Below are 18,162 nucleotides of genomic sequence, written 5' to 3'. Positions count from 1 at the left end.
CCAGGTTCTGTTACCCAGAATCCTTTGCAAACCTCAAAATCTGGCTAAAAAAACACATGTTCCTCACTTTTCTGTGGCAGAAAGTTCTGGAATCTGAGAGGAGCCACGAATTTCCTTCCACCCAGCGTTCCCCTAAGTCTCCCGATATAAATGATACCTCACTTGTGTGGGTAGGCCTAGCGCCCGCGACAGGAAACGCCCCAAAGCGCAACGTGGACACATCCACATTTTTGAAAGAAAACAGAGCTGTTTTTTGCAAAGTTCCTACCTGTAGATTTTGGCCTGTATCTCAGCCGGCATCTAGGAAAACCTACCAAACCTGTGCATTTCTGAAAACTAGAGACCTAGGGGAATCCAAGATGGGGTGACTTGTGTGGCTCGAACCAGGTTCTGTTACCCAGAATCCTTCGCAAACCTCAAAATCTGGCTAAAAAAACACATGTTCCTCGCTTTTCTGTGGCAGAAAGTTCTGGAATCTGAGAGGAGCCACGAATTTCCTTCCACCCAGCGTTCCCCTAAGTCTCCCCATATAAATGATATCTCACTTGTGTGGGTAGGCCTAGCGCCCGCAACAGGAGGCGCCCCAAAGCGCAACGTGGACACATCCAAATTTTTGAAAGAAAACAGAGGTGTTTTTTGCAAAGTTCCTACCTGTAGATTTTGGCCTGTAGCTCAGTCGGCACCTAGGGAAACCTACCAAACCTGTGCATTTCTGAAAACTAGAGACCTAGGGGAATCCAAGATGGGGTGACTTGTGTGGCTCGGACCAGGTTCTGTTACCCAGAATCCTTTGCAAACCTCAAAATTTGGTTAAAAAAAACACATGTTCCTCACATTTCTGTGGCAGAAAGTTCTGGAATCTGAGAGAAGCCACGAATTTCCTTCCACCCAGCTTTCCCCCAAGTCTCCCGGTATAAATGATACCTCACTTGTGTGGGTAGGCCTAGCGCCCGCGACAGGAAACACCCCAAAGCGCAACGTGGACACATCCAAATTTTTGAAAGTAAACAGAGCTGTTTTTTGCAAAGTGCCTACCTGTAGATTTTGGCCTGTAGCTCAGCCGGCACCTAGGGAAACCTACCAAACCTGTGCATTTCTGAAAACTAGAGACCTAGGGGAATCCAAGATGGGGTGACTTGTGTGGCTCGGACCAGGTTCTGTTTCCCAGAATCCTTTGCAAACCTAAAAATTTGGCTAAAAAAACACATGTTCCTCACATTTCTGTGGCAGAAAGTTCTGGAATCTGAGAGGAGCCACAAATTTTCTTCCACCCAGCGTTCCCCCAAGTCTCCCGATATAAATGATACCTCACTTGTGTGGGTAGGCCTAGCGCCCACGACAGGAGACACCCCAAAGCGCAACGTGGACACATCCAAATTTTTGAAAGAAAACAGAGGTGTTTTTTGCAAAGTGCCTACCTGTAGGTTTTGGCCTCTAGCTCAGCCGGCACCTAGGGAAACCTACCAAACCTGTGTATTTCTGTAAACTAGAGACCTAGGGTAATCCAAGATGGGGTGACTTGTGTGGCTCGGACCAGGTTCTGTTACCCAGAATCCTTTGCAAACCTCAAAATTTGGCTAAAAAAACACATGTTCCTCACATTTCTGTGACAGAAAGTTCTGGAATCTGAGAGGAGCCACAAATTTCCTTCCACCCAGCGTTCCCCAAAGTCTCCCGATATAAATGATACCTCACTCACCCTCACCCCAAAGCGCAACGTGGACGCATCCAAATTTTTAAAAGAAAACAGAGGTGTTTTTTGCAAAGTGCCTACCTGTAGATTTTGGCCTCTAGCTCAGCCGGCACCTAGGGAAACCTACCAAACCTGTGCATTTCTGAAAACTAGAGACCTAGGGGAATCCAAGATGGGGTGACTTGTGTGGCTCGGACCAGGTTCTGTTACCCAGAATCCTTTGCAAACCTCAAAATTTGGCTAAAAAAACACATATTCTTCACATTTCTGTGGCAGAAAGTTCTGGAATCTGAGAGGAGCCACAAATTTCCTTCCACCCAGCGTTCCCCCAAGTCTCCCGATAAAAATTATATCTCACTTGTGTGGGTAGGCCTAGCGCCCGCGACAGCAAACGCCCCAAAGCGCAACGTGGACACATCCAAATTTTTGAAAGGAAACACAGGTGTTTTTTGCAAAGTTCCTACCTGTAGATTTTGGCCTGTAGCTCAGCCGGCACCTAGGGAAACCTACCAAACCTGTGCATTTCTGAAAACTAGAGACCTAGGGGAATCCAAGATGGGGTGACTTGTGTGGCTCGATCCAGGTTCTGTTACCCAGAATCCTTTGCAAACCTCAAAATCTGGCTAAAAAAACACATGTTCCTCACTTTTCTGTGGCAGAAAGTTCTGGAATCTGAGAGGAGCCACGAATTTCCTTCCATCCAGCGTTCCCCTAAGTCTCCCGATATAAATGATACCTCACTTGTGTGGGTAGGCCTAGCGCCCGCGACAGGAAACGCCTCAAAGCGCAACGTGGACACATCCACATTTTTGAAAGAAAACAGAGGTGTTTTTTGCAAAGTTCCTACCTGTAGATTTTGGCCTGTAGCTCAGCCGGCATCTAGGAAAACCTACCAAACCTGTGCATTTCTGAAAACTAGAGACCTAGGGGAATCCAAGATGCGGTGACTTGTGTGGCTCGAACCAGGTTCTGTTACCCAGAATCCTTTGCAAACCTCAAAATCTGGCTAAAAAAACACATGTTCCTCGCTTTTCTGTGGCAGAAAGTTCTGGAATCTGAGAGGAGCCACGAATTTCCTTCCACCCAGCGTTCCCCTAAGTCTCCCCATATAAATGATATCTCACTTGTGTGGGTAGGCCTAGCGCCCGCAACAGGAGACGCCCCAAAGCGCAAAGTGGACACATCCAAATTTTTGAAAGAAAACAGAGGTGTTTTTTGCAAAGTTCCTACCTGTAGATTTTGGCCTGTAGCTCAGTCGGCACCTAGGGAAACCTACCAAACCTGTGCATTTCTGAAAACTAGAGACCTAGGGGAATCCAAGATGGGGTGACTTGTGTGGCTCGATCCAGGTTCTGTTACCCAGAATCCTTTGCAAACCTCAAAATCTGGCTAAAAAAACACTTGTTCCTCACTTTTCTGTGGCAGAAAGTTCTGGAATCTGAGAGGAGCCACGAATTTCCTTCCACCCAGCGTTCCCCTAAGTCTCCCGATATAAATGATACCTCACTTGTGTGGGTAGGCCTAGCGCCCGCGACAGGAAACGCCCCAAAGCGCAACGTGGACACATCCACATTTTTGAAAGAAAACAGAGCTGTTTTTTGCAAAGTTCCTACCTGTAGATTTTGGCCTGTATCTCAGCCGGCATCTAGGAAAACCTACCAAACCTGTGCATTTCTGAAAACTAGAGACCTAGGGGAATCCAAGATGGGGTGACTTGTGTGGCTCGAACCAGGTTCTGTTACCCAGAATCCTTCGCAAACCTCAAAATCTGGCTAAAAAAACACATGTTCCTCGCTTTTCTGTGGCAGAAAGTTCTGGAATCTGAGAGGAGCCACGAATTTCCTTCCACCCAGCGTTCCCCTAAGTCTCCCCATATAAATGATATCTCACTTGTGTGGGTAGGCCTAGCGCCCGCAACAGGAGGCGCCCCAAAGCGCAACGTGGACACATCCAAATTTTTGAAAGAAAACAGAGGTGTTTTTTGCAAAGTTCCTACCTGTAGATTTTGGCCTGTAGCTCAGTCGGCATCTAGGGAAACCTACCAAACCTGTGCATTTCTGAAAACTAGAGACCTAGGGGAATCCAAGATGGGGTGACTTGTGTGGCTTGGACCAGGGTCTGTTACCCAGAATCCTTTGCAAACCTCAAAATTTGGTTAAAAAAACACATGTTCCTCACATTTCTGTGGCAGAAAGTTCTGGAATCTGAGAGAAGCCACGAATTTCCTTCCACCCAGCTTTCCCCCAAGTCTCCCGATATAAATGATACCTCACTTGTGTGGGTAGGCCTTGCGCCCGCGACAGGAAACACCCCAAAGCGCAACGTGGACACATCCAAATTTTTGAAAGTAAACAGAGCTGTTTTTTGCAAAGTGCCTACCTGTAGATTTTGGCCTCTAGCTCAGCCGGCACCTAGGGAAACCTAGCAAACTTGTGAATTTCTGAAAACTAGAGACCTAGGGGAAACCAAGATGGGGTGACTTGTGTGGCTCGGACCAGGTTCTGTTACCCAGAATCCTTTGCAAACCTCAAAATTTGGCTAAAAAAACACATGTTCCTCACATTTCTGTGGCAGAAAGTTCTGGAATCTGAGAGGAGCCACAAATTTTCTTCCACCCAGCGTTCCCCCAAGTCTCCCGATATAGATGATACCTCACTTGTGTGGGTAAGCCTAGCGCCCGCGACAGGAAACGCCCCAAAGCGCAACGTGGACACATCCAAATTTTTGAAAGAAAACAGAGGTGTTTTTTGCAAAGTTCCTACCTGTAGATTTTGGCCTGTAGCTCAGCCGGCACCTAGGGAAACCTACCAAACCTGTGCATTTCTGAAAACTAGAGACCTAGGGGAATCCAAGATGGGGTGACTTGTGTGGCTCGGACCAGGTTCTGTTACCCAGAATCCTTTGCAAACCTCAAAATTTGGTTAAAAAAATACATGTTCCTCACATTTCTGTGGCAGAAAGTTCTGGAATCTGAGAGGAGCCACCAATTTCCTTCCACCCAGCGTTCCCCCAAGTCTCCCGATAAAAATGATACCTCACTTGTGTGGGTAGGCCTAGCGCCCGTGACAGGAAACGCCCCAAAGCGCAACGTGGACACATCCAAATTTTTGAAAGAAAACAGAGGTGTTTTTTGCAAAGTGCCTACTTGTAGATTTTGGCCTCTAGCTCAGCCGGCACGAAGGAAAATCTACCAAATCTCTGCATTTCTGAAAACTAGAGACCTAGGGGAATCCAAGATGGGGTGACTTGTGTGGCTCGGACCAGGTTCTGTTACCCAGAATCCTTTGCAAACCTCAAAATTTGGCTAAAAAAACACATGTTCCTCACATTTCTGTGGCAGAAAGTTCTGGAATCTGAGAGGAGCCACAAATTTCCTTCCACCCAGCGTTCCCCCAAGTCTCCAGATAAAAATGATACCTCACTTGAGTGGGTAGGCCTAGCGCCCGCGACAGGAAACGCCCCAAAGCGAACGTGGACACATCCAAATTTTTGAAAGAAAACGGAGGTGTTTTTTGCAAAGTGCCTACCTGTAGATTTTGGCCTCTAGCTCAGCCGGCACCTAGGGCAAACCTACCAAACCTGTGCATTTCTGAAAACCAGAGACCTAGGGGAATCCGAGATGGGGTGACTTGTGTTGCTCGAACCAGGTTCTGTTACCCAGAATCCTTTGGGAACCTCAAAATCTGGCTAAAAAAACACATGTTCCTCACATTTCTGTGGCAGAAAGTTCTGGAATCTGAGAGGAGCCACAAATTTCCTTCCACCCAGCGTTCCCCCAAGTCTCCCGATATAAATGATACCTCACTTGTGTGGGTAGGTCTAGTGCCCGCAACAGGAAACGCCCCAAAGCGCAATGTGGACACATCCAAATTTTTGAAAGAAAACGGAGGCGTTTTTTGCAAAGTGCCTATCTGTAGATTTTGGCCTCTAGCTCAGCCGGCACCTAGGGAAACCTACCAAACCTGTGCATTTCTGAAAGCTAGAGAGCTAGGGGAATCCAAGATGGGGTGACTTGTGTGGCTCGGACCAGGTTCTGTTTCCCAGAATCCTTTGCAAACCTCAAAATTTGGCTAAAAAAACACATGTTCCTCACATTTCTGTGGCAGAAAGTTCTGGAATCTGAGAGGAGCCACAAATTTCCTTCCACCCAGCGTTCCCCCAAGTCTCCCGATATAAATGATACCTCACTTGTGTGGGTAGGCCTAGCGCCCACGACAGGAGACACCCCAAAGCGCAACGTGGACACATCCAAATTTTTGAAAGAATACAGAGGTGTTTTTTGCAAAGTGCCTACCTGTAGGTTTTGGCCTCTAGCTCAGCCGGCACCTAGGGAAACCTACCAAACCTGTGTATTTCTGTAAACTAGAGACCTAGGGTAATCCAAGATGGGGTGACTTGTGTGGCTCGGACCAGGTTCTGTTACCCAGAATCCTTTGCAAACCTCAAAATTTGGCTAAAAAAACACATGTTCCTAACATTTCTGTGGCAGAAAGTTCTGGAATCTGAGAGGAGCCACAAATTTCCTTCCACCCAGCGTTCCCCAAAGTCTCCCGATATAAATGATACCTCACTTGTGTGGTTAGGCCTAGCGCCCGCGACAGGAAACGCCCCAAAGCACAACGTGAACGCATCCAAATTTTTTATAGAAAACAGAGGTGTTTTTTGCAAAGTGCCTACCTGTAGATTTTGGCCTCTAGCTCAGCCGGCATCTAGGAAAACCTACCAAACCTGTGCATTTCTGAAAACTAGAGACCTAGGGGAATCCAAGATGCGGTGACTTGTGTGGCTCGAACCAGGTTCTGTTACCCAGAATCCTTTGCAAACCTCAAAATCTGGCTAAAAAAACACATGTTCCTCGCTTTTCTGTGGCAGAAAGTTCTGGAATCTGAGAGGAGCCACGAATTTCCTTCCACCCAGCGTTCCCCCAAGTCTCCCCATATAAATGATATCTCACTTGTGTGGGTAGGCCTGGCGCCCGCAACAGGAGACGCCCCAAAGCGCAACGTGGACACATCCAAATTTTTGAAAGAAAACAGAGGTGTTTTTTGCAAAGTTCCTACCTGTAGATTTTGGCCTGTAGCTCAGTCGGCACCTAGGGAAACCTACCAAACCTGTGCATTTCTGAAAACTAGAGACCTAGGGGAATCCAAGATGGGGTGACTTGTGTGGCTCGGACCAGGTTCTGTTACCCAGAATCCTTTGCAAACCTCAAAATTTGGTTAAAAAAACACATGTTCCTCACATTTCTGTGGCAGAAAGTTCTGGAATCTGAGAGAAGCCACGAATTTCCTTCCACCCAGCTTTCCCCCAAGTCTCCCGATATAAATGATACCTCACTTGTGTGGGTAGGCCTAGCGCCCGCGACAGGAAACACCCCAAAGCGCAACGTGGACACATCCAAATTTTTGAAAGTAAACAGAGCTGTTTTTTGCAAAGTGCCTACCTGTAGATTTTGGCCTCTAGCTCAGCCGGCACCTAGGGAAACCTACCAAACCTGTGCATTTCTGAAAACTAGAGACCTAGGGGAATCCAAGATGGGGTGACTTGTGTGGCTCGGACCAGGTTCTGTTACCCAGAATCCTTTGCAAACCTCAAAATTTGGCTAAAAAAACACATGTTCCTCACATTTCTGTGGCAGAAAGTTCTGGAATCTGAGAGGAGCCACAAATTTCCTTCCACCCAGCGTTCCCCCAAGTCTCCCGATATAAATGATACCTCACTTGTGTGGGTAGGCCTAGCGCCCACGAGAGGAAACACCCCAAAGCGCAACGTGGACACATCCAAATTTTTGAAAGAAAACGGAGGTGTTTTTTGCAAAGTGCCTACCTGTAGATTTTGGCCTCTAGCTCAGCCGGCACCTAGGGAAACTTACCAAACCTGTGCATTTCTGAAAACTAGAGACCTAGGGGAATCCGAGATGGGGTGACTTGTGTTGCTCGGACCAGGTTCTGTTACCCAGAATCCTTTGGGAACCTCAAAATCTGGCTAAAAAAACACATGTTCCTCACATTTCTGTGGCAGAAAGTTCTGGAATCTGAGAGGAGCCACAAATTTCCTTCCACCCAGCGTTCCCCCAAGTCTCCCGATATAAATGATACCTCACTTGTGTGTGTAGGTCTAGTGCCCGCAACAGGAAACGCCCCAAAGCGCAATGTGGACACATCCAAATTTTTGAAAGAAAACGGAGGCGTTTTTTGCAAAGTGCCTACCTGTAGATTTTGGCCTCTAGCTCAGCCGGCACCTAGGGAAACCTACCAAACCTGTGCATTTCTGAAAGCTAGAGAGCTAGGGGAATCCAAGATGGGGTGACTTGTGTGGCTCGGACCAGGTTCTGTTTCCCAGAATCATTTGCAAACCTCAAAATTTGGCTAAAAAAACACATGTTCCTCACATTTCTGTGGCAGAAAGTTCTGGAATCTGAGAGGAGCCACAAATTTCCTTCCACCCAGCGTTCCCCCATTTCTCCCGATAAAAATGATACCTCACTTGTGTGGGTAGGCCTAGCACCCGTGACAGGAAACGCCCCAAAGCGCAACGTGGACACATCCAAATTTTTGAAAGAAAACAGAGGTGTTTTTTACAAAGTGCCTACCTGTAGATTTTGGCCTCTAGCTCAGCCCGCACCTAGGAAAATCTACCAAACCTGTGCATTTCTGAAAACTAGAGACCTAGGGGAATCCAAGATGGGGTGACTTGTGTGGCTCGAACCAGGTTCTGTTACCCAGAATCCTTTGCAAACCTCAAAATCTGGCTAAAAAAACACATGTTCCTCACTTTTCTGTGGCAGAAAGTTCTGGAATCTGAGAGGAGCCACGAATTTCCTTCCACCCAGCGTTCCCCTAAGTCTCCCCATATAAATGATATCTCACTTGTGTGGGTAGGCCTAGCGCCCGCAACAGGAGACGCCCCAAAGCGCAACGTGGACACATCCAAATTTTTGAAAGAAAACAGAGGTGTATTTTGCAAAGTTCCTACCTGTAGATTTTGGCCTGTAGCTCAGCCGGCACCTAGGAAAACCTACCAAACCTGTGCATTTCTGAAAACTAGAGACCTAGGGGAATCCAAGATGGGGTGACTTGTGTGGCTCGGACCAGGTTCTGTTACCCAGAATCCTTTGCAAACCTCAAAATTTGGTTAAAAAAACACATGTTCCTCACATTTCTGAGGCAGAAAGTTCTGGAATCTGAGAGAAGCCACAAATTTCCTTCCACCCAGCTTTCCCCCAAGTCTCCCGATATAAATGATACCTCACTTGTGTGGGTAGGCCTAGCGCCCGCGCAGGAAACACCCCAAGGCGCAACGTGGACACATCCAAATTTTTGAAAGAAAACAGAGCTGTTTTTTGCAAAGTGCCTACCTGTTGATTTTGGCCTCTAGCTCAGCCGGCACCTAGGGAAACCTACCAAACCTGTGAATTTCTGAAAACTAGAGACCTAGGGGAATCCAAGATGGGGTGACTTGTGTGGCTCGGACCAGGTTCTGTTACCCAGAATCCTTTGCAAACCTCAAAATTTGGCTAAAAAAACACATGTTCCTCACATTTCTGTGGCAGAAAGTTCAGGAATCTGAGAGGAGCCACAAATTTCCTTCCACCCAGCGTTCCCCCAAGTCTCCCGATATAAATGATACCTCACTTGTGTGGGTAGGCCTAGCGCCCGCGACAGGAAACGCCCCAAAGCGCAACGTGGACACATCCAATTTTTTGAAAGAAAACAGAGGTGTTTTTTGAAAAGTTCCTACCTGTAGATTTTGGCCTGTAGCTCAGCCGGCACCTAGGGAAACCTACCAAACCTGTGCATTTCTGAAAACTAGAGACCTAGGGGAATCCAAGATGGGGTGACTTGTGTGGCTCGGACCAGGTTCTGTTACCCAGAATCCTTTGCAAACCTCAAAATTTGGCTAAAAAAACACATGTTCCTCACATTTCTGTGGCAGAAAGTTCTGGAATCTGAGAGGAGCCACAAATTTCCTTCCACCCAGCTTTCCCCCAAGTCTCCCGATATAAATGATACCTCACTTGTGTGGGTAGGCCTAGCGCCCGCGACAGGAAACACCCCAAAGCGCAACGTGGACACATCCAAATTTTTGAAAGAAAACAGAGCTGTTTTTTGCAAAGTGCCTACCTGTTGATTTTGGCCTCTAGCTCAGCCGGCACCTAGGGAAACCTACCAAACCTGTGAATTTCTGAAAACTAGAGACCTAGGGGAATCCAAGATGGGGTGACTTGTGGCTCGGACCAGGTTCTGTTACCCGGAATCCTTTGCAAACCTCAAAATCTGGCTAAAAATGTTCCTCACTTTTCTGTGGCAGAAAGTTCTGGAATCTGAGAGGAGCCACAAATTTCCTTCCACCCAGCGTTCCCCCAAGTCTCCCGATAAAAATGATACCTCACTTGTGTGGGTAGGCCTAGCTCCCGCAACAGGAAACGCCCCAAAGCGCAACGTGGACACATCCAAATTTTTGAAAGAAAACAGAGGTGTTTTTTGCAAAGTACCTACCTGTAGATTTGGGCCTCTAGCTCAGCCGGCACCTAGGGAAACCTACCAAACCTGTGCATTTCTGAAAACTAGAGACCTAGGGGAATCAAAGATGGGGTGACTTGTGTGGCTCGGACCAGGTTCTGTTACCCAGAATCCTTTGCAAGCCTCAAAATTTGGCTAAAAAAACACATGTTCCTCACATTTCTGTGGCAGAAAGTTCTGGAATCTGAGAGGAGCCACAAATTTCCTTCCACCCAGCGTTCCCCTAAGTCTCCCCATATAAATGATATCTCACTTGTGTGGGTAGGCCTAGCGCCCGCAACAGGAGACGCCCCAAAGCGCAACGTGGACACATCCAAATTTTTGAAAGAAAACAGAGGTGTTTTTTGCAAAGTTCCTACCTGTAGATTTTGGCCTGTAGCTCAGCCGGCACCTAGGGAAACCTACCAAACCTGTGCATTTCTGAAAACTAGAGACCTAGGGGAATCCAAGATGGGGTGACTTGTGTGGCTCGGACCAGGTTCTGTTACCCAGAATCCTTTGCAAACCTCAAAATTTGGCTAAAAAAACACATGTTCTTCACATTTCTGTGGCAGAAAGTTCTGGAATCTGAGAGGAGCCACACATTTCCTTCCACCCAGCTTTCCCCCAAGCCTCCCGATATAAATGATACCTCACTTGTGTGGGTAGGCCTAGCGCCCGCGACAGGAAACACCCCAAAGCACAACGTGGACACATCCAAATTTTTTAAAGAAAACAGAGCTGTTTTTTGCAAAGTGCCTACCTGTTGATTTTGGCCTCTAGCTCAGCCGGCACCTAGGGAAACCTACCAAACCTGTGCATTTCTGAAAACTAGAGACCTAGGGGAATCCAAGATGGGGTGACTTGTGTGGCTCGATCCAGGTTCTGTTACCCAGAATCCTTTGCAAACCTCAAAATCTGGCTAAAAAAACACATGTTCCTCACTTTTCTGTGGCAGAAAGTTCTGGAATCTGAGAGGAGCCACGAATTTCCTTCCACCCAGCGTTCCCCTAAGTCTCCCGATATAAATGATACCTCACTTGTGTGGGTAGGCCTAGCGCCCACGACAGGAAACGCCCCAAAGCGCAACATGGACACATCCACATTTTTGAAAGAAAACAGAGGTGTTTTTTGCAAAGTTCCTACCTGTAGATTTTGGCCTGTAGCTCAGCCTGCATCTAGGACCCTACCAAACCTGCAAAGAAATCCAGACCCCAAACCTTGACCCCCCCCCATGGAACTCAAAACTCATTTCCTGGCTCTAACCAGGATTCTGTTACCCAGATCCTTGCAAACCTCAAAATCTGGCTAAAAAAACACATATTTCCTCGCTTTTCTGTGGCAGAAAGTTCTGGAATCTGAAGGCCACCCCGAATTCCTTCCACCCAGCGTTCCCCTAAGTCTCCCCATATAAATGATATCTCACTTGTGTGGGTAGGCCTAGCGCCCGCAACAGGAGACGCCCCAAAGCGCAACGTGGACACATCCAAATTTTTGAAAGAAAACAGAGGTGTTTTTTGCAAAGTTCCTACCTGTAGATTTTGGCCTGTAGCTCAGTCGGCACCTAGGGAAACCTACCAAACCTGTGCATTTCTGAAAACTAGAGACCTAGGGGAATCCAAGATGGGGTGACTTGTGTGGCTCGGACCAGGTTCTGTTACCCAGAATCCTTTGCAAACCTCAAAATTTGGTTAAAAAAACACATGTTCCTCACATTTCTGTGGCAGAAAGTTCTGCAATCTGAGAGAAGCCACGAATTTCCTTCCACCCAGCTTTCCCCCAAGTCTCCCGATATAAATGATACCTCACTTGTGTGGGTAGGCCTAGCGCCCGCGACAGGAAACACCCCAAAGCGCAACGTGGACACATCCACATTTTTGAAAGTAAACAGAGCTGTTTTTTGAAAAGTGCCTACCTGTAGATTTTGGCCTCTAGCTCAGCCGGCACCTAGGGAAACCTAGCAAACTTGTGAATTTCTGAAAACTAGAGACCTAGGGGAAACCAAGATGGGGTGACTTGTGTGGCTCGGACCAGGTTCTGTTACCCAGAATCCTTTGCAAACCTCAAAATTTGGCTAAAAAAACACATGTTCCTCACATTTCTGTGGCAGAAAGTTCTGGAATCTGAGAGGAGCCACAAATTTTCTTCCACCCAGCGTTCCCCCAAGTCTCCCGATATAGATGATACCTCACTTGTGTGGGTAAGCCTAGCGCCCGCGACAGGAAACGCCCCAAAGCGCAACGTGGACACATCCAAATTTTTGAAAGAAAACAGAGGTGTTTTTTGCAAAGTTCCTACCTGTAGATTTTGGGCTGTAGCTCAGCCGGCACCTAGGGAAACCTACCAAACCTGTGCATTTCTGAAAACTAGAGACCTAGGGGAATCCAAGGTGGGGTGACTTGTGTGGCTCGGACCAGGTTCTGTTACCCAGAATCCTTTGCAAACCTCAAAATTTGGTTAAAAAAACACATGTTCCTCACATTTCTGTGGCAGAAAGTTCTGGAATCTGAGAGGAGCCACCAATTTCCTTCCACCCAGCGTTCCCCCAAGTCTCCCGATAAAAATGATACCTCACTTGTGTGGGTAGGCCTAGCGCCCGTGACAGGAAACGCCCCAAAGCGCAACGTGGACACATCCAAATTTTTGAAAGAAAACAGAGGTGTTTTTTGCAAAGTGCCTACCTGTAGATTTTGGCCTCTAGCTCAGCCGGCACGAAGGAAAATCTACCAAATCTGTGCATTTCTGAAAACTAGAGACCTAGGGGAATCCAAGATGGGGTGACTTGTGTGGCTCGATCCAGGTTCTGTTACCCAGAATCCTTTGCAAACCTCAAAATCTGGCTAAAAACACATGTTCCTCACTTTTCTGTGGCAGAAAGTTCTGGAATCTGAGAGGAGCCACGAATTTCCTTCCACCCAGCGTTCCCCTAAGTCTCCCCATATAAATGATACCTCACTTGTGTGGGTAGGCCTAGCGCCCGCAACAGGAGACGCCCCAAAGCGCAACGTGGACACATCCAAATTTTTTAAAGAAAACAGAGGTGTTTTTTGCAAAGTGCATACCTGTAGATTTTGGCCTCTAGCTCAGCCGGCACCTAGGGAAACCTACCAAACCTGTGCATTTCTGAAAACTAGAGACCTAGGGGAATCCAAGATGGGGTGACTTGTGTGGCTCGGACCAGGTTCTGTTACCCAGAATCCTTTGCAAACCTCAAAATTTGGCTAAAAAAACACATGTTCCTCACATTTCTGTGGCAGAAAGTTCTGGAATCTGAGAGGAGCCACAAATTTCCTTCCACCCATCGTTCCCCCAAGTCTCCAGATAAAAATGATACCTCACTTGTGTGGGTAGGCCTAGCGCCCGCGACAGGAAACGCCCCAAAGCGAACGTGGACACATCCAAATTTTTGAAAGAAAACGGAGGTGTTTTTTGCAAAGTGCCTACCTGTAGATTTTGGCCTCTAGCTCAGCCGGCACCTAGGGAAACCTACCAAACCTGTGCATTTCTGAAAACTAGAGACCTAGGGGAATCCAAGATGGGGTGACTTGTGTGGCTCGGACCAGGTTCTGTTACCCAGAATCCTTTGCAAACCTCAAAATTTGGCTAAAAAAACACATGTTCCTCACATTTCTGTGGCAGAAAGTTCTGGAATCTGAGAGGAGCCCCAAATTTCCTTTCACCCAGCGTTCCCCCAAGTCTCCCGATAAAAATTATACCTCACTTGTGTGGGTAGGCCTAGCGCCCGCGAAAGGAAACGCCCCAAAGCGTAACGTGGACACATCCAAATTTTTTAAAGAAAACAGAGGTGTTTTTTGCAAAGTGCCTACCTGTAGATTTTGGCCTCTAGCTCAGCCGGCACCTAGGGAAACCTACCAAACCTGTGCATTTCTGAAAACTAGAGACCTAGGGGAATCCGAGATGGGGTGACTTGTGTTGCTCGGACCAGGTTCTGTTACCCAGAATCCTTTGGGAACCTCAAAATCTGGCTAAAAAAACACATGTTCCTCACATTTCTGTGGCAGAAAGTTCTGGAATCTGAGAGGAGCCACAAATTTCCTTCCACCCAGCGTTCCCCCAAGTCTCCCGATATAAATGATACCTCACTTGTATTGGTAGGTCTAGTGCCCGCAACAGGAAACGCCCCAAAGCGCAATGTGGACACATCCAAATTTTTGAAAGAAAACGGAGGCGTTTTTTGCAAAGTGCCTACCTGTAGATTTTGGCCTCTAGCTCAGCCGGCACCTAGGGAAACCTACCAAACCTGTGCATTTCTGAAAGCTAGAGAGCTAGGGGAATCCAAGATGGGGTGACTTGTGTGGCTCGGACCAGGTTCTGTTTCCCAGAATCCTTTGCAAACCTCAAAATTTGGCTAAAAAAACACATGTTCCTCACATTTCTGTGGCAGAAAGTTCTGGAATCTGAGAGGAGCCACAAATTTCCTTCCACCCAGCGTTCCCCCAAGTCTCCCGATATAAATGATACCTCACTTGTGTGGGTAGGCCTAGCGCCCACGACAGGAGACACCCCAAAGCGCAACGTGGACACATCCAAATTTTTGAAAGAAAACAGAGGTGTTTTTTGCACAGTGCCTACCTGTAGGTTTTGGCCTCTAGCTCAGCCGGCACCTAGGTAACCTACCAAACCTGTGCATTTCTGAAAACTAGAGACCTAGGGGAATCCAAGATGGGGTGACTTGTGTGGCTCGGACCAGGTTCTGTTACCCAGAATCCTTTGCAAACCTCAAAATTTGGCTAAAAAAACACATGTTCTTCACATTTCTGTGGCAGAAAGTTCTGGAATCTGAGAGGAGCCACAAATTTCCTTCCACCCAGCGTTCCCCCAAGTCTCCCGATAAAAATTATATCTCACTTGTGTGGGTAGGCCTAGCGCCCGCGACAGCAAACGCCCCAAAGCGCAACGTGGACACATCCAAATTTTTGAAAGAAAACACAGGTGTTTTTTGCAAAGTTCCTACATGTAGATTTTGGCCTGTAGCTCAGCCGGCACCTAGGGAAACCTACCAAACCTGTGCATTTCTGAAAACTAGAGACCTAGGGGAATCCAAGATGGGGTGACTTGTGTGGCTCGATCCAGGTTCTGTTTCCCAGAATCCTTTGCAAACCTCAAAATCTGGCTAAAAAAACACATGTTCCTCACTTTTCTGTGGCAGAAAGTTCTGGAATCTGAGAGGAGCCACGAATTTCCTTCCACCCAGCGATCCCCTAAGTCTCCCGATATAAATGATACCTCACTTGTGTGGGTAGGCCTAGCGCCCGCGACAGGAAACGCCTCAAAGCGCAACGTGGACACATCCACATTTTTGAAAGAAAACAGAGGTGTTTTTTGCAAAGTTCCTACCTGTAGATTTTGGCCTCTAGCTCAGCCGGCATCTAGGAAAACCTACCAAACCTGTGCATTTCTGAAAACTAGAGACCTAGGGGAATCCAAGATGCGGTGACTTGTGTGGCTCGAACCAGGTTCTGTTACCCAGAATCCTTTGCAAACCTCAAAATCTGGCTAAAAAAACAAATGTTCCTCGCTTTTCTGTGGCAGAAAGTTCTGGAATCTGAGAGGAGCCACGAATTTCCTTCCACCCAGCGTTCCCCTAAGTCTCCCCATATAAATGATATCTCACTTGTGTGGGTAGGCCTAGCGCCCGCAACAGGAGACGCCCCAAAGCGCAACGTGGACACATCCAAATTTTTGAAAGAAAACAGAGGTGTTTTTTGCAAAGTTCCTACCTGTAGATTTTGGCCTGTAGCTCAGTCGGCACCTAGGGAAACCTACCAAACCTGTGCATTTCTGAAAACTAGAGACCTAGGGGAATCCAAGATGGGGTGACTTGTGTGGCTCGGACCAGGTTCTGTTACCCAGAATCCTTTGCAAACCTCAAAATTTGGTTAAAAAAACACATGTTCCTCACATTTCTGTGGCAGAAAGTTCTGGAATCTGAGAGAAGCCACGAATTTCCTTCCACCCAGCTTTCCCCCAAGTCTCCCGGTATAAATGATACCTCACTTGTGTGGGTAGGCCTAGCGCCCGCGACAGGAAACACCCCAAAGCGCAACGTGGACACATCCAAATTTTTGAAAGTAAACAGAGCTGTTTTTTGCAAAGTGCCTACCTGTAGATTTTGGCCTGTAGCTCAGCCGGCACCTAGGGAAACCTACCAAACCTGTGCATTTCTGAAAACTAGAGACCTAGGGGAATCCAAGATGGGGTGACTTGTGTGGCTCGGACCAGGTTCTGTTTCCCAGAATCCTTTGCAAACCTAAAAATTTGGCTAAAAAAACACATGTTCCTCACATTTCTGTGGCAGAAAGTTCTGGAATCTGAGAGGAGCCACAAATTTTCTTCCACCCAGCGTTCCCCCAAGTCTCCCGATATAAATGATACCTCACTTGTGTGGGTAGGCCTAGCGCCCACGACAGGAGACACCCCAAAGCGCAACGTGGACACATCCAAATTTTTGAAAGAAAACAGAGGTGTTTTTTGCAAAGTGCCTACCTGTAGGTTTTGGCCTCTAGCTCAGCCGGCACCTAGGGAAACCTACCAAACCTGTGTATTTCTGTAAACTAGAGACCTAGGGTAATCCAAGATGGGGTGACTTGTGTGGCTCGGACCAGGTTCTGTTACCCAGAATCCTTTGCAAACCTCAAAATTTGGCTAAAAAAACACATGATCCTCACATTTCTGTGACAGAAAGTTCTGGAATCTGAGAGGAGCCACAAATTTCCTTCCACCCAGCGTTCCCCAAAGTCTCCCGATATAAATGATACCTCACTCACCCTCACCCCAAAGCGCAACGTGGACGCATCCAAATTTTTTAAAGAAAACAGAGGTGTTTTTTGCAAAGTGCCTACCTGTAGATTTTGGCCTCTAGCTCAGCCGGCACCTAGGGAAACCTACCAAACCTGTGCATTTCTGAAAACTAGAGACCTAGGGGAATCCAAGATGGGGTGACTTGTGTGGCTCGGACCAGGTTCTGTTACCCAGAATCCTTTGCAAACCTCAAAATTTGGCTAAAAAAACACATGTTCCTCACATTTCTGTGGCAGAAAGTTCTGGAATCTGAGAGGAGCCCCAAATTTCCTTCCACCCAGCTTTCCCCCAAGTCTCCCGATAAAAATTATACCTCACTTGTGTGGGTAGGCCTAGCGCCCGCGAAAGGAAACGCCCCAAAGCGTAACGTGGACACATCCAAATTTTTTAAAGAAAACAGAGGTGTTTTTTGCAAAGTGCCTACCTGTAGATTTTGGCCTCTAGCTCAGCCGGCACCTAGGGAAACCTACCAAACCTGTGCATTTCTGAAAACTAGAGACCTATGGGAATCCGAGATGGGGTGACTTGTGTTGCTCGGACCAGGTTCTGTTACCCAGAATCCTTTGGGAACCTCAAAATCTGGCTAAAAAAACACATGTTCCTCACATTTCTGTGGCAGAAAGTTCTGGAATCTGAGAGGAGCCACAAATTTCCTTCCACCCAGCGTTCCCCCAAGTCTCCCGATATAAATGATACCTCACTTGTATTGGTAGGTCTAGTGCCCGCAACAGGAAACGCCCCAAAGCGCAATGTGGACACATCCAAATTTTTGAAAGAAAACGGAGGCGTTTTTTGCAAAGTGCCTACCTGTAGATTTTGGCCTCTAGCTCAGCCGGCACCTAGGGAAACCTACCAAACCTGTGCATTTCTGAAAGCTAGAGAGCTACGGGAATCCAAGATGGGGTGACTTGTGTGGCTCGGACCAGGTTCTGTTTCCCAGAATCCTTTGCAAACCTCAAAATTTGGCTAAAAAAACACATGTTCCTCACATTTCTGTCGCAGAAAGTTCTGGAATCTGAGAGGAGCCACAAATTTCCTTCCACCCAGCGTTCCCCCAAGTCTCCCGATATAAATGATACCTCACTTGTGTGGGTAGGCCTAGCGCCCACGACAGGAGACACCCCAAAGCGCAACGTGGACACATCC

This window comes from Pleurodeles waltl, chromosome 7 (assembly GCF_031143425.1).
Source record: "Pleurodeles waltl isolate 20211129_DDA chromosome 7, aPleWal1.hap1.20221129, whole genome shotgun sequence".
NCBI lineage: Eukaryota > Metazoa > Chordata > Amphibia > Caudata > Salamandridae > Pleurodeles > Pleurodeles waltl.
Note: the sequence above shows the minus strand (reverse complement) of the source record.